Here is a 27,837-nt window from a genome sequence, read left to right as displayed (position 1 = left end):
CCAGACATGCGCTCCCATGCCCTACTCCCTCGCTTGCTTGCTTCCTTCTTTCCCTCCTTCCTTTATCTTTCTTCCCTCCCTCCTTTTTTCTTTTTTTCATACTTTCTTCTTGTGGTGCCAGGCCATGTTATTCCCATGATTGTCATTTTGAGCCCTGCTCCTGTCCCTTCTTTGGATGAGCCCTCACCTCTGGGTGGGAATCTGCTTTCATTACTGTCCCTGGCACACCTGCCACCCGCTCTGTTCTGCTTTATCTCTGACATAAAGGAGCCATGGAGGCTGAATTATGAGGTGAGCTGGACACGGTGAAAGCCATTGCTTTTAAGGCCCTGCTGGCTGCTCAAAGGAGGGAGTTTGGGACAAGTCGCTATATATATATTAGGTCCCAGAAATCCTTCCCAAATCAGAGTGTTGTGCAGTAGTTGTTATGATTGCTTTTCTCTTTTTTTCTTTTTCTTTTTTTTTGGTACTGGGGATCGAACTCAGGACCTTGCAGGCACAGCACCATTGAGCTAAATCCCCAGTCCTATGATTGCTTTTCTTAAAACGTATTATTTGATTTCTTGGTTTCTGTTTTTATAATGCAAGTATTGCATTATAGGAAATTTGGTAACAGCTGTCAATTTTGTGTATTTGTTTTTAGTCTTTTTTCCTTTATTGGCTATATACTTTTTAAATATGATTGCAGTCAGGGCCAGGGATTTAGCTCAGTGGTTCTGCCTCCTGTCTCGCAAGTGAAAGGTCCTGAGTTTGATAACCGGTACCAAAAAAAAAATTTTCACTTAAATATGATTGCAGTCGGATTATGTGCAATTTTAGATTTTTTTGCATTTGATATTATATAAAAGCATTTTTACTTTGACAAGTAAATGAAAATGAGCTTTTCTAAAACAATCTCTGTGTGTGTGTGTGTGTGTGTGTGTGTGTGTGTGTGTGTGTGTGATTGAGAATTGAATCCAGGACCTTCACAATGAGCTACTGTACATCCCCAGTATTTATTTATTTTTAAAAAGTCTTACTAAATAACCAAACTTCCCAGCCTGGGCCCCAAATTTTGATTTGCCTGCTTCAGCCTTCCAGACTGTTGGGACTACAGGTGTGCACCACCATCCCTAGCTCAGGCCAGTCTTGAACTCACTACATAGCCCAGACTGGCTTCAAACTCTTTTTGTTTGTTTGTTTTTGCTTTTTTGAGACAGGATGTGGCTATGTAGCCCAGGCTGGCCTCAAACTTGTGCCAATCCTCCTGCCTCAGCCTCTCAAGTACTGAGATTATAGGTGTGCCCCACCGTGCCCAGCTGGTTTCAAACTCTTGATCTTCCTGTTTCAGCCTCGGGAGGGCAGGAATTACAGGTGACTACCACTGAGCCCAGGGAGGTTTTTTTGTTTTGGTGCTGGGGATTGTGAAGGTCTAGTGAGCACTCTGCCTCCCAACATCACATTTAGCTATGAACTCATCAGAGGATTAGTATCCACACCCCCATGATCCACTCACCGCCCCCCAAGCCCCACTTATGAGTGCATGAGGGTTTGGGGGACATCTAGATATAAACCCCAAAAGACTTATGAGCGTCTGTTTATCCAAACGCATCTAGTCCGTCTCTAAGAGTTGCCAAAGACCTAACAGTTCCCACAGTGCTCACGAGTCCAAATCCAAAGTCTCCTCTTTTTTTTCACTTTTTTTTTTTTTAATGGTACCGGGGGATCAGGTCCTCGCGCTTGTGAGGCAGGTGGCGGAACCACTGCGCTAAATCCCCAGCCCTCCAAAGTCTCCTCTTAAGGTTTAAGGCAAACTCTTAGCTGAGAGCCCCTGTAAAAATCAAAAAGAGAGTTAAACACTTCCAACATACCCAAGCACAGGGCTAACATTCCCACTGTAAAAAGGAGGAACAGGGGCATAAAAAGGACTGGGACAAAAGCAAGGCCAAAACCTAGCAAGGCAAACATTAAATCTTGTCGCTCCATGTCCAGAACTGTGGGTGAGTTTCGGGGAGATGTGAGCTCCCAAGGGCTCAGGTGGCCCCATCCCAGCAGCACTGTAGGTAGCCTTTTCTCTTAGTCCAGCTTTGCTCACTCCTTATGGCTTTTCTCAGATTGTCCACCATTCACGGTTTCTCTAACATCCTGGGATCGCCACCACACCTTCAGCTTCACACTCATAGCTTCACACACTGCGCTCTCAGGGTTATACTGCCTGGCCTTCTATGCCTTCTTCTTAAACCTAGGTGGAAGCCTCCCTAACACCACAACTCTGCATGCCTGTAAAACCAATACCATGTTGATGACACCAAGGTCTGCCACCAGCTGGACCAGTAGCTTGCTTATGGTTGCAGAAGCTTCTGAATGCCTGGCTGGCTGAGCATGGTAAACTGAATCCTAGGAAAAAGATTCAGTAGGCAGCTCTTCTCCAACAGAGTGCCTGCCTACAGATCTCTTCTCAGAGCAGTCTTTCACTTTTGCAGTTTTGAGGAGTGGGGCCTTAATAGTGCCTCATATGACCGTGACCCACTTTTCTTGCTGTCCTGTTCTAAAGTACATGGCTTTTTTTTGTACCAGGGATTGAACTCAGGACATTTCGCTTCCAGGGCAGGCTCGGTGCCACTGAGCTAAATCCCTGGCCCTGACATGGCTTTTTTTAAATGCTAATCTTTTCAGCAACCAAGCTCTCCTCTGCTCCATCTTTGCCTGCTCCAACTTCATCAGAACTTCCTTTCTGGCCAAACTCAACACTTTTAAAATCATTCCCCTGGACCATTTGCTCAATTCTCAATGTAGAGCTGGTTAAAAGCCCCCAATGAGGGCTGAGGATTTAGCTCAGTGGTGCTGTAGCCTACCTCGAAAGTGCAAGGTCCAGAGTTTGATCACCGGTACAAAAAAAAAAAAGCCCCCAATCGTACCCATCCCACAACCTCAAAACTAGGCTGGCTTGAAATTTCCTCCACCAGTTTAATCAGTCCTCTGCCTTTTGTCTCAGTCTCCTACAAAGTCTCAGGACATGAGCAAAATATAGACAAGTTTTCTGCCAGAGCATAATACACATGGTCTGGAGTCCAATTGCCAATAGAGTCCTTGTTCACAACTGAAACCTACTGAGTCTGGCTCTTACCATCTGCCTTTAAAATGAGCATTCTGGTCTTCTGAGCTCTGACTAGAGTCTTTCATCAAGCTCAGCATACAGCATTCTAGGGCTGCTTCTCCAATTGGCATCTCCAAACCTTTCCAAATTCCTGCTGTGAGCCAGTTCCAGAGGCTTCTGAATCACATGGCCAGGTACAGTTACAGCAATGACCCCACTTCTCTGGTACCAAAAATCTTTCTTAGTTACTTCCCTTGTTACAGGGACAAAATACACAAGACCTGCAATTTAAAGGAAGAGAGGTTTATTTTGACTCACGTTTCAGTCCAGGGTCAGCCAGCTTCAAAGCATGGTGGATGGAGTACGGCTGCTCATGGCATGGTGGTGGGAAGCAGAGGAAGGGGAAGGGTGGAGTCAGGGAGGAGCGAAATAAATTCTTCCAGGTCACATTCCCAGTGACCCACCTCATCTAACCAGACCCTACCTCCTAACACCAGCCAACTGTCACCACATAATCCATTCACCTTCTGCAAGCCCTGCCTCTAAGTGCATGAGGCTTTGGGGGGACATCCAGATATAAACTATAACATCTTTTCTTTTGGTATGGGGACCAAACTCAGGACCTTGTGCCTTTGAGGCGGATGCAGAGCCACTGAACTAAATCCCCGGCCCAACATCCCCTATTTAATAAAACAAACATTTTGGGCCAGGGATTTAGTTCAGTGGCTCTGCATCACAAGGTCACAAGGCTCAGCAGGCACAAGGTCCTGAGTTTGATCCCCAGTACCAAAAAAAAATTTAAACCTTTCAGTTACAATGGCTGAATGTTTATAAATATTTCAAGAATATTGGGCTGGGGATTTAAACTCAGTGGTTTCGTCGCCTGCTGCACAAGCGCAAGGACCGGAGTTCGATCCCCGGTACCAAAAAAAAAAGAATATTCATTTGATGCTAAGGTAGGATTCAATTCAGTGTAAGAATTTAATTTAAAAGGGCTGGGGATTTAGCTCAGTGGTTCCAGCGCCTGCCTTGCAAGCGCAAGGTCCTGAGTTCGATCCCCGGTACCAAAAAAAAAAAAAAGAATTTAATTTAAAAATTCAGTTTGAAGATATTACCGATCAGAAATCATGAACAATCTAACCAACGGAAAGGTAACAATTAGAGAACATCTAATTACATGATACCACAGAAGCTATCTGGACATAATGCCAAGCAGCAATTGAAAGTGAGAACTGTAGGTTGGTTTTTTTTGGTACCAAGGATAGAACTTGGGACCTTGTGCTTTTCGAGGCAGGCGGCAGCACCACTGAACTAAATCCCTGGAGAAAGTGAGAATTGTAAAGACATTATTGTACCATGAGCCACCACTCAGGCTACAATGTTATGGGAAGGAGCAGAACTAGAAATTTCATATGCCCTATGATTATTTCACACAATGCCTAACACTGGGGAAATAATAAATAATAGGTACTATTTTTTAGTTAGTTGTACAGAATGCTCTATAAATTGTATTTGTTTTTTTGAGACAAGATCTCACTTGGTAGCCCAGGCTGGGTTTGAACCTGCAGTGATCCTCCTCCCTCAGCCTCCAGAATGCTGGGATTGCAGGCGTGCACCACCACGCTTGGTTTAAGGCAAACATTTTATTGTAGTAAAACAGGAATCCTCAATGCAGTTTAGTAAATCAAAGGGAACACACCCAGGTGACCACACCTAGATGGAAAGTAGAAGATCCCCAGAAATGCCTTGCAGTCACAGATTACAGGGAACCAGGGATTGCCTTTGCCAAAGTCAATTACAACCACCAGGTGGCTGGGAGTGTTGGCCATGCCTGTAATCCCGGAGCTCAGGAGACTGAGGCAGGAAGATCACTGTGAGTTCAAGGCCAGCCTGGGCTACATAGTGAGACCCTGTAACAAATGTACAAACAGTCACTCCTGCTCTTCTTCTTTCCAAGCCCGTGCTGGAAAAAGCCATCACAGGTTTCTAGGCAGTCGCAGGCCAGCAGAGTAAACAGGGAGGGCTGCCGGGAATCCACTTTGATCAGATAAGAGAAGAACCCAGCCTGCGGTGTCCCGTGTCCTCTGCCCGCAGCCCAGGGCAGTTTCCGGTTCACGTGGCCTGCCTAGGCTGCTCCCAGCGAGAGTCTGGAGCCTTGGCGGGTCCCTGGGCTTGGGCCCCTTCTGTTCACTCCTTCGCAGCCAGGGCGCAGGCCTGCCTGAGTGGTGCGGGACAGCCCACGAGCCGCTTTACCGCAGACTTGGACCGCCAGTTTCCAGTATGTCCACTCTGCTTCTGTAGAATAGTGTCTACAGGCCTCCGAGCATATACATATAATCTATATAATATAGATATATAGATATACTTTTTTTTTTTTTGGTACCGGGGATGCAAGGCAGGTGCTTGAACCACTGAGCTAAATCCCCGGTCCAATATGTATATATTTTGAGACAGTATCATCATGTAGTTCAGGTTGCCTTGACCTCATTATGTAGCCCAGGCTGGCCTCAAAGTCACAGCATTCTTCCTGCCTCAGCCTTCCGTGTGCCGGGATTGCAGGCTGTGCCACCACGCCCGGATGGACGGCGGCTTGTGTGAGGAAGTTTGCCCACACAGACTCAAAGGCAAACGCAAAGCCACCCGTGGGGTTTGTAGGGAGGGGCGTCCTGAGCCCCTGACTGCTTCCGCCCCACCCCAGGGCCTGGAGCCACCGCTGACCACACCGGCGGTCTGCTGTCATCCGTGATTTATGGGCCGGCAGGGCCCAGCTGTTGGTGTGACTGCACAGCTCCTCAAGGCTAAGCGGCCCTGGGTAAGGGACAGGGCAGGGGCGGCCTCCTGTGCTAGTTCTGGCTCAGGAGGCTGAGGGCAGTGTGGTGCAAGCTGCAAGCTGATGTCAGCCCAAGAGAAATGCGGGGTTCCCACCCTGGCTCATCCACAATCCCCCACAAAAGCCTGGGTGGCCGGCAGTGCCAGGCTGGCTGAGTGGAGGCCTAGCCCAGTCCTTGTAGGGTTGTCAAAGCTGCTGCCCCCTCACCTGTCTGTCACCTGATTGTCACAGCATCCTGCTCTGTGTCAGGCCCTTCCTGTGCCCCTAGCCCTGTCAACTGCTTCCCCCAATTTTCTCATCTAAGCTCCCTACGGGCCTGCAGGCAGACTCTGCTGATATTCCCTCAAACCTTTGATCAGGAGGATCAGAGAGGGTGAGGACACTGACCAAGGCCACACAGAGAGCCGCCTGCTTTCAGTGGTGACAGTGCCACATGCAGGGTCCAGTATCCCCAGCCACCCCAAAGGGCCAGCCAGAGGGTCCCCATGTGGGCACTGAAACAGCCCCAGCCTTTCTGAAGCTCTCCGGCCAGCATGGTGGCGCTGATTATCCCTGATATGCTGGACCCCAGGCCTGGGCTCTTCCTGCTACTGCTTCTGCTTCCCTCCCTGTCGTTCCCTCCCTGTTGCTGGGGGAGACCTCTGCAGCGCCCTGCTCACTGTTGGCCAGAGGTGCAGGACATCCCAGCCACCTGTGACCCACCCATGCCCTCCACATGGCTTCTTCAACACCCATGGCTTCTTCAACACGCTTGACCCGAGCCTTCTCTAAACACCCCCACCTCTTACTGGGACTGAACCCAGGGCCTTTACACAGGTTTAACCACCGGCCTCTGTTCATGCGACTAGGTCATTAAACGAGGACTTGTATATAATATGTGTATGACAATATTCAGAACAAAGAAATGGTCAAAGGAAACTCCAGTTTGATGACTTTTTATTTACTTAACTCTTTTTTTTTTTTTTTGGTACTGGGGATCAAACTCAGTATTTTTTCATTTTTTGAGACAAGACTTGCTATATAGCCCAGGCTGTCCTCAAACTCATGGCGATCCTCCTGCCTTGGCCTCCCCAGTGCTGGGATTAATATTTGCACAACTCTTACATGCATTACTGTAATATATGACAGAACAAAGCTATAGTAATGTACAGTACAATCAGCAAAAATTATGGTACTATATAAACAAGGTGTACTGTACAAAAAAAGACATTGAGGCTCTATAAACAAGATGTAGAGGGCCGGGGGATTTAGCTCAGTGGTTCCGCAGACTGCCTCTAAAGCACAAGGTCCTGAGTTCGATCCCCGGTACCAAAAAAAAAAAAACAAACCAAAAAACCAAGATGTACAGAACTAAAAAAAAGACAGGTCACAAGTCTGAGTGCAGGGTCATAAGTCCAAACGGCACTCCTCAGTTGTAAGTCTGAACAAACTTTAAACAGGTAGTTAAACAAGGAATATCTGTACTGACGGCCTCCTCCTTTTAAATTTTTTATTTATTTATGTTCATTTTGAGACACGGACTTGCTGAATTGCCCAGGCTGGGTTTCAATTTGCAATCTACCTGCCTTAGCTTCCCAGAGTGCTGGGATTACAGGTGTGTGCTACCGCACAGGCTTTTCCCTGGGTTTCTCTTTCTTCATTGGCTGCTCCTGCTGGGCCTCCCTTCTTGAGTCAGGCTCCCCCCTCCAACAGGGAAAGGCTGCAGGGCTGGACTCCAAACTTGTCTACCTGTCTGTGACTTCACAATGAGATTTCACTCCTTCCCACCTGGGACCTGAAAATTTCCAGTTATTTCACCTGCTCCGAAGCCTCTCCTCTGGGAGGGGCATGCTCAACTGTCACCTTCACTTTTTTTTTTTTAACCTTCACTTTTTTTTTTTGGTACTGGGGATCAAACTCGGGATCTTTTGTTTTCGAGGCAAGCGCTGGAACCACTGAGCTAAATCCCTGGCCCTTAACCTTCGCTTTTATTGTTGTTTGGGACAGGGTCTTGCTATGTAGCCCAAACTGCCCTTCAACTTGCAATCCTCCTGCCTCAGCCCCCTGAGTGCTGGGATTATAGGTGTCACTAACATGGCATGTTTCCTCTGGAAGTTTTAAAACTTTTATTGCGATGCAATTCACATACCATATAATTCACCCACCAGGGGCATACAGTTCAATGTTTTGTTTTGTTTTGTTTTACTACCCACAGACTTGGGCACCTGTCACCTTGATCAACATTAGAACATTTTGGGCTGGGGATTTAGCTCATTGGTTCCACCACCTGCCTTGCAAGCGCAAGGACCCAAGTTTGATTCCCGGTACCAAAAAAAAAATTAGAACATTTTTATTACCCCAAAGGGACTCTATACCCAGTCACTTCCTCTTTCCCCTCAACTCTATGGACCCTGGCAATTACTTATTGGCTTTCTGTCTGTATGGTTTTGATTTTTCTGGACAACTTCGATAAATGGGATCACTCAATATGATCCTTTTATGACTTTTTTTTCCGGTACTGGGGATCGAACTCAGGACCTTGCACTTGGAGGCAGGCTCAGTGCCACTGAGCTAAACCCCCAGCCCTGTGACTGGCCTTTTTTCCCTTAGTATGATATTGTCAAGGATCATCTGTGTTGTCACATGTATCAGCGGTTCCTTCTTCTAAGTAGCCAACCAGCCACACCTGTAATCTCAGCACTGGGGAAGCTGAGACAGGAGGATCAGTGCAAGTTGGAGGCCAGCCAGAACTACCTAGTGAGAACCTGTCTCAGAAAAAAAAGAAGAAAAAGAAGAAGCAGCACATAAGTTTTAATTTTTTTTAAGATAACCAGGCAGGTTTTATTAAAGGGAGGGCTGTGGTCATAGGCATAGAGACTGCTACAACAGTCCTGGGAGAGGAGAGAGGATGGCCTCAACTCAGGAAGGTGTGTATGTGCATGTGCATGCCTGTGGGAGCATGGTGTGCGCCTGCGCGTGGGCTGTACTGAGGATTGGACCAAGGCCTTCCTGCCGATCTTTATCCCAACCCCTTTTAATTTTGTCTTTTTTTCAAGACAGGACCTCACTAAGTCACCCAGGCTGGACTCAAACCCGTGATCCTCCTGCTTCAGCTGCTCAAAGCACTGAGGTTACAGGTATGTACCAACACACTCAGTTCAATGTTTTTCTTGCTTTTGGTACTGGGGATTGAACCCAAGGCCTTACCACTGAACTACATTCCCACAGGTCTCCACACACACTTTTTAATTTTTTTTTTTTGGAAATAGGGTCTTGCTAACTCTCTAAATTGCCCAGGCAAACCTCAAACTTGTGACCTTCCTGCCTCAGCCTCCCAGACTGCTGCCATTATAGGTATATGCCACTACTCCTGAATATGTCTGGAGTTGTTTCTGTATCTTCTAATATGTTCCATCCATCTTCAGGTCTGTTATTTTGCCAGTACCATGCTGTTTTTATCACAGTAGCTCTGTAGTATAATTTCAGGTCAGGGATTGTGATGCCCCCTGCCTTGCCTTTGTTGCCCAGAATTGACTTTGCTATTCTAGGTCTCTTCTGGTTCCAAATGAAGTTTAGGATTGTTTTCTCTAATTCTTTTGGGATTTTGATTGAGATTGCATTATATTTGTATAATAATTTTGGAAGTATGGCCATTTTCACTATATTGGGTCTTCCTACCCAAGAACAAGGGATATCTTTCCATTTTGTGATATCCTCTTTGATCTCCCTTTTTCAGAGTACTGTAGTTTTCCATGTAAAGGTCTTTTACTCCTTTCATTAGATTTATTCCTAGGTATTTCATTTTCTTGGTGGCTGTTGTGAAAGATGCAGTTTCCCTAATTTCTCTCTCAGCGAGTTTGTTATTTGTGTACAGGAATGCTACTGATTTTTGAGTGTTGATGTTGTATCCAGCTAAGCTACTGAATTTGGTTATCAAATCTAGAAGTCTTTTGGTGGAGTTTTTGGGGCCTTCTATGTAGAGTATCATGTCATCTGCAAATAATAATAGTTTGCAAGCCAGGCGCCGGAATGCCTGAGCTAAATCCCCGGACCGCTCCTTATTCTTTTTAGTTCTTTCTCTTGTCTAATTGCTCTGGTTAATGTTTCCAAAACTATATTGAACAGGAGTGGTGACAGTGGACATCCTTGTCTTGTTCCTGATTTTAGTGTGAAAGCTTTCAGTTTTTGACCATTTAGTATGATGTTGGCTGTTGGTTTGTCATAGATGACTTTTATCAAATTGAGATAAAGACCTTCTATTCCAGTTTTATGTAGGGTTTTTATCATGAATGGGTGTTGGACCTTGTCAAATGCTTTTTCTGCATCTATTGAGATGATCATATAGTTTTTGTCCTTGACTCTGTTAATACAGTGTATTACCTTTTTATGATTTACATAAATCGAACCATCCCTGCATCCCTGGGATGAATCCAACTTGGTCAGGGTGTATGATCTTCTTGATGATTTGCTGCCTTTTGGTTGCCAGTATCTTATTGAGGATTTTTGCATCTATGTTCATTAGGGAGATAGGCCTGTAGTTCTCTTTTTTGTTTGGGTCCTTCTCTGGTTTTGGTATCAGGGTAATCCTTGCTTCCAGGAATGAATTTTGGATGTGCCACCACTCCTTAGCCTGACAAAAGTGTTTTAAAAATTTGTTTTGGTGGGGAGTGGTACTGAAGATTGAACCTAGGGCATTTGGACTCAGCTACATCCCCACCCTGTTTTTATTTTTTATTTGGAGACAGGGTCTTGCTAAATCTTTAAGTTGTCCAGGCTGGGCTCAAACTTGTGATCTTCCTAATTTAGCCTCTTAGACTGCTGGGATTACAGGTGTGCACCACCATCCCTGGCTGAAAGTTTTTCATTTCATTTGTTTATTTATTTTGAGACAGGGTCTGTTATGGTTTATATCTATTTTTTATTTTTGGTACTGGGAATGGAACTCAGGGCCTCAAGGTTGTCAGGCAGGCACTGCATTGCTGAGCTACATCTCTGGCCCTATGGTTTATATCTAAAATGTCTCGGGCTGGGGATCTAGCTCAGTGGCAGTGCACCTGCCTTGCAAGTGCAAGGTCCTGAGTTTGATCCCTGGTACCAGCAAAAAAAAAAAAGTAATAAAATGTCCCCCAAGCTTCTTGTGCTCCCAGGTGGGGCTTTTGGATGAGACTGGACCATGGATGTGATACTGGATAGCAGTGTGTGACACAGGATCATGGATGAGTGATAACTGGATTAGCTGGATACAATGTCAACACTCAAAAATCAGTAGCATTCCTGTACACAAATAACAAACTCGCTGAGAGAGAAATTAGGGAAACTGCATCTTTCACAACAGCCACCAAGAAAATGAAATACCTAGGAATAAATCTAATGAAAGGAGTAAAAGACCTTTACATGGAAAACTACAGTACTCTGAAAAAGGGAGATCAAAGAGGATATCACAAAATGGAAAGATATCCCTTCTTCTTGGATTTGCTAAAGGCAGAAGCCCCACTCTGGGTATGTGTGGCACCAGCCAATCAACTTGTAGCCTGGATGGACTAAAGAGGAAAGGGGAGGGTCCTTGCTGCTGCTTTTTCCTGCCTGCCCGGCCATGAGCTCATTCTCCTCTACCAGGACAGTCTGCCAGGCCACCCTTGGAGCCAGCCGACTATGGACTGAACCCTCTACAAACTGTGAGGTAAAGTAAACTTTTCCTCCTTTCACTTCTGGGTGTCTGGTATTGTGTCCCAGCAATGAAAAAGAAAATAAGACAGGGACTCACAGTGTAGTTCATGCTGGCCTTAAACTCTCTATGTAGCCCAGGCTGGCCTTACACTCAGTCATTCTCCTGCCTCAGCCTCCCCAGTACTGGGATTACAGAGTGTGCCACCGGGCCTGGAAGTTTTTCATTTTTGTGTACTTCTTCTTTTTTTTTTTTTTTTGGTACCAGGGATCGAACTCGAGTCCTTGCGGTTTTGAGGCAGGCGGTGGAACCACTGAGCTAAATCCCCGGCCCTAAGTTTTTCATTTTTAATGAAGTCCAATTTGCCTATTTTTTTCTTTGGTTGCTTGTGCTTTAGGTGTCTTATCTATGAAACTATTTCCTAAGCCAAGGTTGTGAAATGTAGTCCTCCTTTTTCTTCTAAAGTTTTATAGTTTTAGCTTTTACAGTTAGTTTTGTGGTCCATTTTGAGTTCATTCATATATAGCGTGACATAGAATTCAACTTCATCATTTTGCACATATGTGTCTTGTTGTTGAAAAGATTATTTTTCCTCTCCTGAGTTATGCTGCCATCTTTGTTGAAAATCAGTTAGTTTGTTTGTTTGTTTTGAGACAGGGTCTTGCTTTGTAGTTCCGGTGGCTTCAAACTCATTATGTAGCCCAGGATGGCCTTGAAGTCCAGCGATCCTCCTGATTCAGCCTCCCAAGTGCTGGGATTACAGGTGTGCATCACCACAACCAGCTTGTTTCATTTTAAAAGCCGGTTAGGGCTGGGGATTTAGCTCAGTGCTGCCGCTGCCTGCCTTGCAAGCACAAGGTCCCGAGTTCGATCCCTGGGACCAAAAGCAAAACAAAAACAAAACAAAAAACCAGAAGCAAGTCTTCCTTCTTTAAATTCAAAAAAAAAAAAAGCCAGTTAGGGCATGTACCTGTAATCCCAGAATTTGGGAGACTGAGGCAGGAGGATTCCTGGGAGTTGGAGGCCAGCCTCAAACTGGTCTAGGCTGGCCTTGAACTTACTATGTAACCCAGGCTTGCCTCAAACTCTTGACAATCCTATTGCCTCGGCCTCCTAAATTCTAGGAATACAGGCATGCACCACTATGTCCGTCTTTGTTTTGGTTTGGTTTGTTGAGATAGGGCCTTATTATGTAGTCTGGACTGGCCTTAGAGTGTGTGTGGGGGTGGGGGGGTTACTGGGGACTGAACCCAGGGCATTTGCACTGAGGAATGTCCCCAACCCTTTTGATTTTTCTTTTGCTTTGGTTTGGTTTATTTGGTACTAGAGATCAAACTCGGGACCTTGCGCTTGCAAGGCAGGCACCCGAACCACTGAGCTAAATCCCCAGCCCCTTTTGATTTTTTTTGAGTCAGGGTCCCACTAACCCACTGAGTAGCTCAGGGTGGGCCTGAACTTCCAATCCTCCTACCTGTCCCCATCCCAAGTGCTTGGATTATGGACCTGCCCCACTCCTGGCTAGGATCTTATTTTATTTTGTTTTTTTTGTACCGGGGATCAAACTCGGGTGCTTGTGCTTGCAAGGCAGGCGACGGAATCACTGGGCTAAATCCCCGGCCCTGATTTTATTTTATTTTATTTTATTTTATTTTATTTTATTTTATTTTATTTATTTTTGGTACCAGGGATCGAACTCTGGTCCTTGAGCTTTCGAGGCAGGTGGCGGAACCACTGATCCAAATCCCTGGCCATGGCTAGGATTTTAATAGAGATTGCATTGAATCTGCAAATCAATCAACCCTACTGGATTCTTACAGTATGAAGATTTTTGATCCAAGATGTCTTTCCATCTTCTTTTATTTCTTTCAGCAATGTTTTAGTTTCCAGTGTACAACTCTTACATACCTTCAACTAAATCTATATCTAAGTATTTTATTTATTTATTTTTTTGCTTCTTTTGAGGTTCTCAGAATTAATAATTCACAAGAAGGACTTGCTATGTAGCCCAAACTGGCCTTAAACTCACAATTCTCTTGCCTCAGCCTCCTAGGTGCTAGGATTACAGGTGTGCACCACCACAGCCAGCCCAAGTATTTTTTTTTGTTCCTGTTATTGGAATTCTTTTTTTAAGTTTCATTTTTGGAATGATCATTGCTAGCATATAGGAATATAATTTTTCATGTATTCATCTTGTAGCCTACAACTTTTCTGAACTCATTGATTAAGTCTAATAGTTTTTCAGTGAGTTAAGGTTTTCTAATAAAAAAAGATTTTTTTCTATGCACTGGTAAGATTCATGTCATCTGAGGTTTTATTTCTTCCTTCTAATATGGATACTTTTCTTTTTCTTTTTTGTACCGGGGATTGAACTTGGGACCTCTCGCTTGTGAGGCAGGTGCTGGAACCACTGAGCTAAATCCCTGGGCTGGATACTTTTCTTTTTTCCAGTAGTAGGGTTGCAACTGAGGCTCTCACACATGCTAGACAAGTGCACTACCACTGAGCTGTGCTCTGGTCCTGATGATTTATGTATTTATTAATTTACGTGGTACAGGATCTCACTATATTGCCAAGGCTGTCCTTGAACTTGTGACCCTTCTACCTTCAGGTTTCCAAGTAGCTGGAGTTGTAACCATGGAGCAGCGCACACAGCTAGTAATAGGTACCTTTTATTTCTTTTTCTTAGCTGATTACCTTAGATAGGACAACATTAAATAAAAGTGATGACAGTGAACATATTTTTCTATTCTTTCTTTTTTTATTAAAAAAATTTTTTTTGCAGTACTGGAGATTAAATGCAGAACCTTTACACTGAGCTACATCCCTTTTCAATTTTGTTTTGATTTGTTTTTGTTTTTCTGAGACAGGGTCTGGATATGTACTCCACGCTGGCCTCCAGCTTGCAGTGATCCTCCTGCCTCAGTCTCCTGAGTGCTGGGATTACAGGTGTATGCCACCACACCTGCCTTTGTCTTGTTCTTGTTTTTTTTTCCCAATACCAGGGATCAAACTCAGAACCTTGGGGTTTCAAGGCAGGCCCAGTGCCAGTAAGCTAAATCCCCAGCCCATCTTTGTCTCATTCTTAATCTTAGGAGGACATCAGTCAGTGTCTGGCCATTAACCATGCTGTTAACTATGGATTTTTCATAGATTCTTGTTATCAGGCTGTGGAATTTCCCTTCTATTATTAGTTTGTTGGGTGTTTTTTTTTTTCTCAATCATGTTGAGCTCTTTCTATGAGCTCTGTGTTTTTTATCCTGTTAGGGTGATGGATTATATGAATTGATTCCTGTTAGAGTGATGGATTATATTAATTGATTGTCACATGTGTGCCGGGGGTCCCCATGGCCACCCTTGGGACACACAGAGTATCATGCACTGCTAAGATTCATTACAGTGATAGAGAACAAAGCAAACCCAGCAAAGGGAAAAGCCACCGGGCAAAGTCCATGCCTGGCTTCCACAGTGTTCTTTTGGGGCATTGGCAGATGACAGATGACATGCCTGATTCCTCTAGTGGTGACAGCCAGCACAAGATGTCCACCAGAGACACCCGCTAGAGAATTCAGGCTTAAGTTTTCTAACTGGCAGCCTGTGGAGGCTCCTTCTGCCTGGCATAGATCAAAGTCATGGATTTCCAGAGGGAAATGGATTTAGCATAAATCACCTGTTTATAGAAATAGCTTAGGGACTGTTATTGTTTATGTCTAGATGTCCCCCCTAAAGCCTCATGTCCTCATTAGTGGGACTTTTGGGAGGTGACTAGATCATCGGTGTGTGATGCTGATTAGTCCACAGACAGGTTTATAGCTGGGTATGATGTTGGGAGGTCAAGCCTGGTGGGAAGAAGTGGGTCATTGTGGGCGTAAACAGAAGTCTAGCTCCCTCGATCTCTCTCTGCTTCCTGTCTACCCTGCCATGGACTGTTTCTTCTCTGCCAGCCCCCTCTGCAATGCTGCCTTGCCTTAGAGCCAGCCCATTATGGGCTGAAACCTTTACAAAGTGTGAGCCAAAATAAACTTCTTTTTCTTTAACTTACAGGTGTCAGATGTTATGTCCCAGCAATGAGAAAGTAACTAAGGCAGGTACAGTGAGCAGCTCTTCGCAGTCCTGAAGTCCATGTTCCCAGGCACCAGCCACAGGTCAAGCTCAGAAGTGGGTATTTGGAGGACAGCAGTCTCAAGCTTGCCATGGTAACTGCTTTCTACATAGTATGTTAAGCCAGTTTAGTGTTCCTAGGCAGTGTCCCATGGAATTATGGTACAGAATTTTGTTCTATGTATTTTTTTTTTTTTTTTTAGTACCGGGGATTGAACTCTGGTCCTTGTGCTTGCGCAGCAGGCAGCGAAACCACTGAGCTAAATCCCCAGCCCTCTATGTAATTTTTTATGTATTGTTGAATTAGGTTACTTAGTGTTGTTTTGTTTTGTTTTGTTTTTCTATTTACTTTTGGTAGTACTGGGGATTGAAACCAGGGCCTTGGCACTGAGCTACATCTCCAGCCCTTTCTTTAGTTTTTATTTTGAAACAGAGTCTTGCTAAGTTGCCAAGTTATCCAGGTAGGGCCCAAGCTTGTGATCCTACTGCCTCAGCCTCCCAGAGTGCTGGGATCACAGTCATATACATGGGACCATAGACCTAGCTTTTTGTTCAGGACTTTTGTGTCCAAATTAATTAGGGTTTTTGATTTGTAGTTTCTCTTCTCATGATGTCTTTATTTGGTTTTACTATGGGTAAATACTGGTTTCATGCAGTGTTTGGAAGTATACCCTTACAAGAAAAAACAAGAGAAAATAGAAGGAAAAAATGGAAGTGTACCCTCATCTATTTTTTGGGAGAGTTTGCAAAAGATTGGTATACATTAGTTTTCCACTGCTGTGGTAATAAATTGCTATAAACTTTATAGTTTAAAATAACACAAATTTATTCTTTTTTAGGGTATGGTAATGCATGCCTGTAATCCCAGAACTCAGGAGGCCGAATCAGGAGGATTACTGCAAGTTTGAGGCCAGCCTGGGCTACATATGAGTTCAAGGCCACCCTGGAATACATAGAGAAACCCTATCTCAACTCCCTCCCCACAAAAAAAATCACACATTTATTCCTTTACAATTCTGGAATTTTAAAATTCAAAATGAGTCTTACAGAAATAAAAGAAGGTGTCAGCAGATTTCCAGAAAGAATCCAGCTTCTAGAGGCACTCATAGCTCTTTCCTCCATCCTTAAAACCACGTAGGCAGTAGCTTCTTTTCTTTTCCTTTTTTCCCTTTTTTTGCAGTGGCCAAATTTATTTGAGAAAGAAAAAGTAAAGAGTTGGGGAGAAAGAAACAGGCTCTGCAGAGCAAAATTGGGCTCAGTAAAAGAGGAAAAAGCAAGAGGAGAAAGCAGAGTGGGCTATCGTGAGGAAAAGTCACCATAGCCTTCTTTCTTAGACTATTTCCCTCTTTTTTTTTTTTTCCTCAACACTGAGGACCAAACCCAGGGACACTTTACCACTGAGCTACATCCATAGCCCTGTTTTGGTTCCGGGGATCGAACTCAGGTCCTTGCGCTTGCGCAGCAGGTGCTGAAACCACTGAGCTAAATCCCTGGCCTCATAGCCCTGTTTTGTGTTTTGAAACCAGGTCTTGCTAAGTTGTTCAGGCTGACCTCAAACTTGCAATCCACCTGCTTCAGCCTCCTGAGCAGCTGGGTTCACAGGCATGTGTCAGTGTGCCTGGTCCTGGATTCCCTCTTATAAAGATGTAATCACATCAGGTCCACCCACAAAATCTAGGATAATCTCCAAATTTTAGCATTCTTAACTTAATTTCATCTGGCAAATCACTTTGCCAAATACATTAACACCATTGGTTTGGTTTGGTGGATTAGGACATAGATATCCTTTTTTTTTTTAAGGGGAAAGGTTTATTTGGCTTATAGTTTGTAGAGATTTCAGTCCATAATCAGCTGTCTCCAAAGCTGGGTGACAAAGGGGCAATAGTGAATGGCAGCAGAAGATAGCACAAAAGCAACAAGGGCTGGACGTAGATATCTTATTTTTGTTTTGTTTTGTTTTTTGAGACAGGGTCTCACTATGTAGGTTAGACTGGCCTTGAGCTCACTATGTAGACCAGGCTAGTTTAGAATTTGTAGTGATCTTCCTGCCTCAGCCTCCCAAAAGGACATGGATATCGTTAGGGAGTCATTTTATTCAGCATTCTGTAATTGATAGTAATTCCTTGAATGTTTGATGGTATCATCAGTGATTCTTTCTGGGCCCAGATTGTATGGTAAACTTTTAATGATTAATTAATTCAGTCTCTCTACTTGTTATAGGCCTATTTAGATTTTCAATAACTTCAAAAAATTTTTTTTGGTTTTTTGAGGTAGGATCTCCCTGTGTAGCCCAGAGTGGCCTTGAACTCATGGTGAACCTCCTGCTTCAGCCTCCTAAGTGTTGGGATTACAGGACTGTGCCACCATGCTGGACATAGATTTTCTTTTTCTTTTTCTTTTTTTTTTTTGGTACCAAGGATTGAACTTGGGACCTTGCACTTGCAAGGCCGGCAGTGGAACCACTGAGCTAAATCCCCAGCCTTAGATTTTTAATAACTTTATGAATCAGTTTTGGTAATTTGTGTTTTTATAGAACTTGTCTATTTCATCTAAGTTGTCTAATTTATTGTATAGCTATTTATAGTATTTCTTTATGATCTATAAGTATGTCTTAATCCATTTTTATTGCTATAACAAAATAATTTTTTTGTTGTTGTTGGGGTTTTTTTGGTACCGGGGATTGAACTTGGGTCCTTGCGCTTATGCAGCAGGCGGTGAAACCACTGAGCTAAATCCCCAGCCCTAAGCTTGTACATGATATATCTTGATTCTTCTTTTTTTCCCATTCCCCTCCCCTCCCTTCAACCCCTCTTCCCCTCCTTATTTACAAAAGCTTTGTTTCCATTTTTTCTTCTATTTTTTTGTCCCTTCTTTCTAATTTCTTATTTTCCAAACTAAAATTGTTATTATTATTGCTTTTTTTGAGACAAGATCTTGCTATGCAGTCCAGGCTGGCTGTGAACTCACTATGTAGCCTGGGATTGAACTCATAATCCTTCTGCCTCAGCCCCCCGAGTGTTAGGATAACAGCCATATGCCACCACACCCAGCCTTTTCTTTTCTTTCTTTCTTTCTTTCTTTCTTGTTTCTTTCTTTCCTTCTTCCTTCCTTCCACTTCCTTGCAGTGCTGGAGATTGAACCCAGGACTTTGCGCTTGCCTAGTGCTTGCTTTACCACTAAGCTACACCTTGACTAGGTCTTTTCAGTAACTTCCTGGGGCCAAGAGTGCAGCTCAGTGGGAGAACTTAAGAACACATGAGGTTTAGTCCCTAACACCAACGAAGAATAAATGCAAAATATGTAAGTAGATGACATTACAGGCTCCAGAGCCTGGCTGTTCCATAATATATATAGGGCCAGGGATTTAGCTCAGTGGTGCCACTGCCTGCCTCACAAGTGCAAGGTCCCGAATTCGATCCCCAGTACCAAAAAAACCCCAGAAAAACTATATATATATATATATATATAGTACCGGAAATTGAACTCAGGGCTTTGTACTTGCCAGGCAGGCACTGTGAGGCTGAGCTACATCCCTGGCCCCTGTTCCATAATTTTTAAGTATTCTCTTATTTACAGTTATTTCCAATTTGTTCTCATTACAAACAATGCTACTGGGTGCACTTTTGTGTGATCACTGGACTCTGGGATAGATTCTTAAAGGTGGAATTGTTGAGTTGTATTACTTTTTTTTTTTTTTTTTGCGGTACCAGGAATTGAAGTCAGGACCTTGCACTTGCCAGGCAGGCACCGGCACCACTGAGCCACATCCCCGGCCCCAGTATTACTTTTTAATTGGAAAAATGTTCTGAAAAATAAATAAGAGGGCCCGGGATGTAGCTCAGTGGCACCGCGCCTGCCTCAAAAGCACAAGGTCCTGAGTTTGATCCCTGGTACCAAAAAAAAAAAGTGACCATGTAATGGAAAATAAGTTTGGCTAGCTATACCATAGCCACATTGTAAAAGATTCTCTTGAGGCCAAGTATGTGGGCACACATCTGTGGTGCTCAGGAAGCTAAGGCAGGAGGACATCACAAGTTCAAGACCAGCCAGTCTACATAGTGAGTTCAAGGGCCCGGATTTATCTCAGTGGTCCTGCCGCCTGCCTCACAAGCAGAAGGTCCCAAGTTCGATCCCTGGTACCAAAAAAAAAAAAAGGAAAACCAAAACAAAACATAGTGAGTTCAAAGCCAGCTTGTGCTACATGGTGAGACCCTGTCTAAAAAGAAAACAATTCTCTTTATGCTTTTTTTTTTTTGGCAGGCAGCAGAAGAACTGAGCTAAATCCCCAGCCCAGAAAAAGATTCTCTTGTGCCAAGAACTTTAGTTTTAAGTGTGGTGGCTCATGCCTATAATCCCAGCAGGCTGAGGCAGGAGGATTGCCATGAGTTTGAGGACAGCAAGGGTCACATAGACTGGTCTTGAACTATGGAGCGTGACGCTGTCTCAAAAAAAACACACAAAAAAAACCACCTTTAGCCTTAGGGCAGTAATGAGCTACTGAGTAATAAATCAGAATTATCAAGCCTGCTGTGGTGGCACAGGCCTGTAATCCCGGCACTTGGGAGGCTGAGGCAGGAGGATTGCCTTGAGTTCAAGGCCAGCCTGGGCTACATAGTGAGCTTAAGGATAGCTTGAACTACAGAGCAAGACCCTGTCTCAAAAAAAATTTATCATTTATTAAGAACTTATCATGTGCCTAGCACTGAACTTGTTTACATGTAAATCCATATCCCATTCTTACAAAAATAGTCTGCTACGGGTGCTATAGGTGTCCATGATTTTATAGCCAAGGAAACTGAAGCTAAGTTTAATTTACCTGCCAACCAAAATTACACAGTTTATTTATTTATTTATTTATTTATTTATTGGTACCAGGGATCAAACTCGGGTCCTTGTGCTTGCGCAGCAACCCCTTGTGCTTGTGCAGCAGGTGTTGAAACCACTGAGCTAAATCCCCAGCCCCTAAGTTACAGTTTGTAACTGGTGTAGTCTGGATTTGAACCCAGGCTTCCTAACTTTACCATTAGATTTCAGCAGTATTTAATCCAGGCTCCCTGGGAGGCTGAGGCAGGAGGATGACAAGTTTGAGCCTAGTCTGTACATCTTAGTGCCATAACAAGACTCTAGCTCAACATTAAATAATAAAAAGGGCTGGGGGGCTGGGGATTTAGCTCAGTGGTGAGCCCCGGTACCCAAAAAAAGAAAAGAAAAAAAAAAGGGCTGGGGACGTAGCTCAGCACGAATACTTGAGTTCAATTGCCACTATTGACAAACATTTTTTATTTTTTTGGTACCAGGGATTGAACTCAGGACTTGGCGCTTGCAAGGCAAGGCGCGGTGCCACTGAGCTAAATGTCCGGCCCTGGAAAAAAATATTAAGAAATATATCTGGTGGTTGACAGTATGGAAATGTGGAAAGACTATAGGTGGGAATGGGTCCAAGGCAGAATAAGAACCCATTAACTGCTTCCTGGTGAGAAAAGCTCCGAGTCTAGAAAGAAATATTTTGTTAAAAAAAAAAAAAGAAATATTTTGTTAACACTTACAATCCCTTGAATTTGAGACTTTAAAAAACCTACACCCACAGATATCCTGTTGCTGTCCAGTGCTATATACCATTTCAATCCCTGAAGGACTATTTTTTTTTTTGGTACCGGAGATCGAACTCAGGTCCTTGCTGAAGGACTATTATACACAGGTGATTGAGGACCCTGTGAGGGACCTGAAAACTTCCTTCCTCCTGGGGAATGTGTAACCAAGAACCAGAGAAAATGAAACTGAAGGAAAAGAAGAAGCCCTGAGAACTTCACACTGAAGGCTTGGTAGGAGCATTTGCAGACCAAAACAAATTCCTTGAAGGTTGGAAACATGGACCCTAAAAATGAAAGGTTTTTATTAGTGGAGAGGAATGCTCACGGTACATTATCTACTCATGAACCAATCCATGATGTAAAAAGGACAGACTAAGGAAATCCCCATGGACAGTGTTACGGTTTATGTCTAAGATGTCCCCCCAAAGCCTTATGCACTCGTTGGTAAGGCTTTTGAAAGATGATTGGATTATGAGCCTTACAGCTGAGTTGCTGTTGGAGGTGGGGCCCGGTTAGAAAAGGCGGAAGGTTGCTGCTTCCCAGTTACCATGCCCCTCTGCTATGCTGTCCTGCCGTGAATCCCCCCAACAACGGAGTGAAATATGAAGCAATAAAAACCTCAGTTTCATTTAGGTTGTGGGTCTTGGCTTTTGTGTCTCAGCAATGAAGAAAGTAAGGCAGATTTTGGTACCAAGAGTAGGCGTGTTGCTGTGACACTACCTGACCATGTGGCTGGAAGCCCTTGGAACTGCTTTGTGGGAGGAGTTTGGAAAGTTTTGGAGATGCTAGCTAGAGAAACAGCCCTAGAATGCTGTAAGCAGAGTTTGTTGGGAGATTGAGGTCAGAACTCAAAAGATCAGAATGCTTTTAAAAAGGCGAACAGTGAAGACCAGGTTCAAGAGCTTTCAATTTCAAACAAGGACTCGTTGGCAGTTGAACTCCAGGCCATGTATATTATGCTCTGGAAGAAAGTTTGTCTACATTTTGCTTATTTGTTGTTGTTATCCTTTTTTTTTTTTTTCCTTTGGTACCAGGGATCGAACTTGGTCCTTGTCCTTGCAGGGCAGGCAGCGGAACCACTGAGCTAAATCCCCAGCCCTGTTGTTATTCTTTTGAGTTATTTTGTTTGTTTGTTTGTTTGAGACAGGATCTTGCTGTGTAGTTCAGGCTGATACAAGGATGTATCACCATGCCCAGCTATATTTTGCTCCTGTCCTGAGACTTTATGGGAGACTGAGATAAAGGATGGAGGACTAATTAATCTGGTGGAGAAAATTTCAAGGTAGCCTAATGATGAGACTGTGGCATGAGTACTGTTGGGGGCTTTTAGCCAGCTCTACATTGAGAATCAAGAGTAGCTAGGTGTGATGGTACATGCCTATAAATCCCAGCACTCAGGAGGTTCAGGCAGGAGGATTGCTATGAGTTTGAGTCCAGCCTGGGCTACATAGTGAGTTCAAGGCCGGCTGAACTACATAGTGAGACTATGTCTAAAAAAAAAAAATGAAAGAAAGATAAAGAAGCAAAGGGCACAGCTGAATAATTTTAAAATTTTTAATAAATTTTATTTTATTTTAGCCCATTCTCCCCCTTAAGCCCCCTCCCCTTCCTATGTACAAAAGCTTTGCTTCCATTTGTTGTTGTTGTTGTTGTTGTTGTTGTTTCCAGTACCCGGGATTGAATTTAGGACCTAGTTCTTGCAACGCAGGTGTGGTGCCACTGAGCTGAATCCCTAGTGCTTTGTTTCCATTTATTCTATTTTCATTTTTTTTCTTGTCCTTTCCTTCCTTTCTCCCTCCCTCCTCCCTTGTTTCCCTTCCAATTTGAACACATTCTTCCCATTTCTCAGCATCCTTTATATATTTCAGTCATTATTTCTACTTTTGGTTTCTCACACCAGAGAAACAAAGGAGTATGTAAACATGTGTGTCCGATTTATTTCACATAAGAGTATGGTCTCAAGGTCCATCCATTTAGCTATGAATGTCTGAAGCTCATCCTTCTTTATGGCAGAGAAGTACTCCATTGTAGAAAAAACCACATCTTTATTCACTTGGATCAGTTGATGGGCATTTGGGCTGTTTCCAAGATTTAGCTATTACAAACTGTGGCACTATAAACATGGGCGTGCATTTATTGCTGTGTTATGATGCTTTAATTCTTTGGGGAAGATTCCAAGAAGAATAGCTGGGTCAAATGGAACCTCTAGTTTTAGTTTTTTGAGAAATCTCCACACTGATTTCCACAGTGGTTGTACCAGTCTACACTCCCACCAACAGTGGAGAAGGGTTCCTTTTTCTCCATATCCCTTCCAGCATTTGTTATTGGTTGATTTCTTTTTTTTTAATTGGTTGATTTCCTAATAGCAGCCATTCTTTCTGGAGTGAGATGGAATCTCAGCGTTTTAATTTGCATTTCATGAGTGACCAGTGATGTGGGACATTTTTTTCATATATTTATTTGATGTTTCTAATTTTTCATCTGAGAAGTGTCTTTTCATTTCAGATGCCCATTTTTCCACTGGGTCTTTAATTTTTTTTTTTTTTTTTTGGTACCGGGGATCGAACTCAGGTCCTTGTGCTTGGGCAGCAGGCAGCAAAACCACTGAGCTAAATCCCCGGCCCAGGGGTCTTTAAATTTGAGGGGTCTGATTTTCTTGAGTTCTTTATATATTCGAGATAATAGTCCTTTATCTGAATAACAGCTTAGTAATTTAAAAAGTTTTGAGAGTCCCCAGAAAGGAAGAGCCTATAAAGCTGAAGCAGAGGAGAGCTTGGTTGCTGAAAAGATTAGCATTAAAAAGAACCCAAGTGGGCCGGGGATTTAGCTCAGTGGTTTCGCCACCAGCTGCACAAGTGCAAGGACTCAAGTTCAATCCCCGGTACCAAAAAAAAAAAAAGAAGCCAAGTGCCATGTGGGGTGGTGCATGCCTGTAATCCCAGCACTTGGGAGCCTGAGGCAGGATGATTGCAAAAAGTTCAAGACCTGCATAGGCTACATAGTGAGTTCAGGGCCAGCCTGAACTACAAAACAAGATCCTGTTTCAAAAAAAAAAAATGCAGGCCTGGAATTTAGCTCAGGGGTTCCATGCCCACCTCAAAAGCACAAGGTCCTAAGTTTGATCCCTGGTATTGAAAAAAAAATGCAATAAAAAGAAGCCAAGAACTTTGTATTAGGACAATAGGATGGACAGCTTGAAGACATGTTAGGAATCAGCAAGGCCTTACTGTTAACAGGCTCAAAATTGCGAAGTAAAAACTTTGCTTTGAGAAGAGAGCCCCAGGGAATTTGAGAATGAGCACCTAGGGAATTGGTTCCCCAGCATTTGGTTCACAGTGCTCAACCATCCAGGCACTTGGAGGCTTCTGTGGCCATGATTCAAGGGGGCCTGACTTTTTTTAAAAAATTTTTTTGTTTTTGTTTTTTTGATACTGGGGATTGAACTTGGGTCCTTGCATTTGTGCAGCAGGCGGTGAAACTGCTGAGCTAATCCCCAGCCCATGACTATTGTGTGACTGACAGCAGACCTTGGCATCATCCTCATGATGCTGGTTTTACAGACATGTAGAATACAACAGTTGTGGGATTAGGGAGGACTCAACCCAGATTTCAGAAGAAGGCCTGGGAGGCCAGACAGTGTGTGCCTGAGAGGGCAGTGCAGGAAACTGAGACTGAAGCCAAAGGTGCAGTGGAAACTCCAGGAATTTGGAGAACCCAGGAATATGGAATGTCTAAAGAATGCAGCAAGAGGGCCAGGGATTTAGCTCAGTGGTTTCGCTCCCTGCTGAGCAAGCACAAGGACCCGAGTTCGATCCCCAGTACCAAAAAAAAAAAAAAGAAAGAAAAAGAAAACAGCAAGGAATTAAGCCATGATGGCCACAACCACTGGCGATGCTATAGGGGTGGGACCACCAACCTTTTTGGAGTTCATATCTTGCCACAGCTTGCTCTGGGTGCTGGACACAGAGCTATAGGAATTAACACTTGATGTTCTGGGCTCTGGTTTTGCTTTGGTCTGATTTCTTTCTATCCCCCCATTCCTCCCTTTTGGAATAGGAATGTTTGTCCTATACCATTGTAGGTAGGCAGTGTTTAACTTTGTTTTTGATTTTTTTAAAAAAAAATTCTTTTGGAGACAGGGTCTCCCTATGTAGTTCAGGCTGACCTTGAACTCACTATGTAGCCCAGGCTGGCCTGGAACTCACAGCGCTCCTCCTGCTTCCTAAGTGCTGGGATTACAGGTGTATTCGACCATCTTTTTGATTTTTATATGGGCTCTTGACTAAGAGTTTGTCTTAAGTCTCAGAGGAGACTTGGACTTGGACTTTTCAGCAATGCTGAATTTTGACAACTCTTAAAGATGGACTACAAGGACCCGAGTTTGATCTCCAGTACCAAAAAAAAAAAAATAAGATGAACTAAATGCATTTTTTTCATAAAGAGATGTGCATAAGTCTTTCGGGGGTCTGAGACAGAATGCTATGGTTTTCTCTAAATGTCCCCCCAAAGCCTCATTCAATCATTGGCAGAGCTTTTGGAAGGGGACTGTGCTTTGAAGGTTTATAGCTGATGCGCTTTTGGAGGTGACAAGAATGGGGGTGTGTGTGGGTGTGGCCTGGAAGGGTTTATCTCCCTTCCTATCTCCTGCCTTGACTTGCTCTGCTTCCCAGATGCCATGCTGTTAGCAGCCCTCCTCTACCGGGCCACTCTGCCATGGACTGAAACCAAAATAAACCTCTTTTCCTTTAAGTTATGGTGTCAGGTATCCTGTCTCCCTGACAGGAAAGTGACTAAGACAGATATATTTCTGAAAAAAGTGCCACCTCCTCAAGAAAAGTCTCAGCAGATCCTTCAGGAAGTGCCACAGAAGTCACTGTCATCACCGGAGATGACAGCCCATGCCTGTCATTTCCCCTTCCAGTGGGACAAGACATGGAGATGGAAGCTGGTGACAGTGATGATCCTGACCCCAAACAGCTCTGACTACTGTGCACCTTTGTGTCTTAGGGTCACCACATGATTTAAATATGGTTTAAAACCCATCTGCTTTGGTATTTCTTTTTTTTGTGTGTGTGCCGGTGATCGAACTCGGGACCTGGCGCTTGTGAGGCAGGCGCCTGAACCACTGAGCTAAATCCCCGGGCCTGGTATTTCAAATTGAGCAATTGGCTGGGTGTGTAGCTCAGTAATAGAATATATCCTTAGTATGCAAGAGGCTGTGGGTTCAATTCCCAGACTATAAAAGAAGAAAGCAAAAAAAAGAAGAAGAAGAAGAAGAAGAAGAAGAGGAGGAGGAGGAGAAGGAGAAGGAGAAGAAGAAAGCACTGGAAAGGCTGAGGCAGGAAGATCATCAGGAGTTTAAGGCCAGCCTGAGCTACACAGCAAGACCCTGTCTTGAAAAACCAAACCAAAACAAAACCCTAAAATTCTATCAGCTGGAAGGTGTGACTGAGGAGCAATATCCTTGGCAAGAGGAGAGGCTAACTTCCCCCAGAATCTGTGAGCCAGGAGGCAAAGATTCCCATCCTGATTCAGAAGGATGGAGGTAGTTGTCCTTACATTAAACTCAGAATCTCAGCTGGGTGTGGTGACACACACCTGAGGTCCTGGCACTCTTGGAGGCTGAGGCAGGAGAAGCACTGGGCAGTTTAGTGGCATAAGGAGAATTTGTGTCAGAATAAAAAGGGCTGTGGATATAGCTCAGTGTGTGAGGGCCACGCTTTCAATCCCCAGTACTGAGGGTGATGGGAGAAACCAAAAAACAGCAGTCTCAATCGTAGAACAAAGCATTTAGGCTTAAGAAGTAGGCTTGGTAGGGCCAGGGATTTAGCTCAGTGGTTCTGCCACCTGACTCGAAAGCACAAGGTCCCAAGTTCAATCCCCGGTACCAAAAAAAAAGAAATAGTCTTGGTGAGCTCATTGGCTGAGGCCATTTGCCAGTGAAGCACTCTGGAAACCTGCTGATGTGTGAAGGAATTAGATTCCCCAGGACACCACAGGCCAGCTGGCAATGTCCTTGAGCGCTCAGCCAGAGTCTTGAGTCGTTCTCAGGCCACAGTGCTATCGTGCTGATCTGATTGCTCCCAACACCTCCCAGAGCACAGGAATCGGGCAGAGCAGCCCAGACTGAATGCTATGTCCTGGAAGGGACCTTCACGTCCCCAGTGGGGACAGCAGTGATGGAGCAACTGTACAAGCGCCCTGCAACCAGCGGCACCCCCAACCCCCAGAGGACCGAGCTGCTCCAAAGGACTGGCCTGGCCATGAGTCGAGGCCCTCAGCTTCAGAACTGTCACTTGTTGTCTTGCTCCTGTGCCACCACTGCGTACTGACAGACAGTTTTTTGTTCATCCGAGCACCCGCATCTGGCCCTGGTAGGTAGTGGGTAGAGACAGTGGAAAGGATGGATGTGAGGATGGGCACTGGGGGATCTGCAGTTTCTTGGGAGGGGCATAGTTGAGGGGTTTACATATTGGAAGAAATAAATATATGTATTTATAGATTTATCAGATGGCACAACTTATCATCCAAACTATGACACTTTAAACAAATCTTGATCTTCAATATTTATTCATATGTTAGTGTAAATATGCCAATT

At 44.1% G+C, this 27,837-nt stretch overlaps 1 long non-coding RNA gene across 4 annotated transcripts in view; it reads left to right on the top strand.

Annotated features, from left to right (window-relative positions):
• The first annotated feature begins 3,849 nt into the window (after nt 1-3,849).
• LOC110349368 (uncharacterized) overlaps nt 3,850-27,837 on the top strand; it is a 29,794-nt gene continuing 5,806 nt past the window's right edge. For all 4 annotated transcript variants that reach the window (XR_015452277.1, XR_015452276.1, XR_002395273.2 and 1 more), the window contains exons 1-4: nt 3,850-9,022; nt 11,502-11,565; nt 14,159-14,212; nt 15,592-15,743. This is a non-coding gene — a long non-coding RNA (uncharacterized LOC110349368). The remainder of the gene's footprint in view (nt 9,023-11,501; nt 11,566-14,158; nt 14,213-15,591; nt 15,744-27,837) is intronic.

Source organism: Heterocephalus glaber, unplaced genomic scaffold (genome assembly GCF_053883595.1).
Source record: "Heterocephalus glaber isolate CG9 unplaced genomic scaffold, H.glaber_assembly_v1.0 deba00001444, whole genome shotgun sequence".
NCBI classification, from domain to species: Eukaryota; Metazoa; Chordata; class Mammalia; order Rodentia; family Bathyergidae; genus Heterocephalus; species Heterocephalus glaber.
The sequence above is the reverse complement of the archived record's forward strand: the minus strand, read 5'-3'. Positions and strand labels throughout refer to the sequence as shown.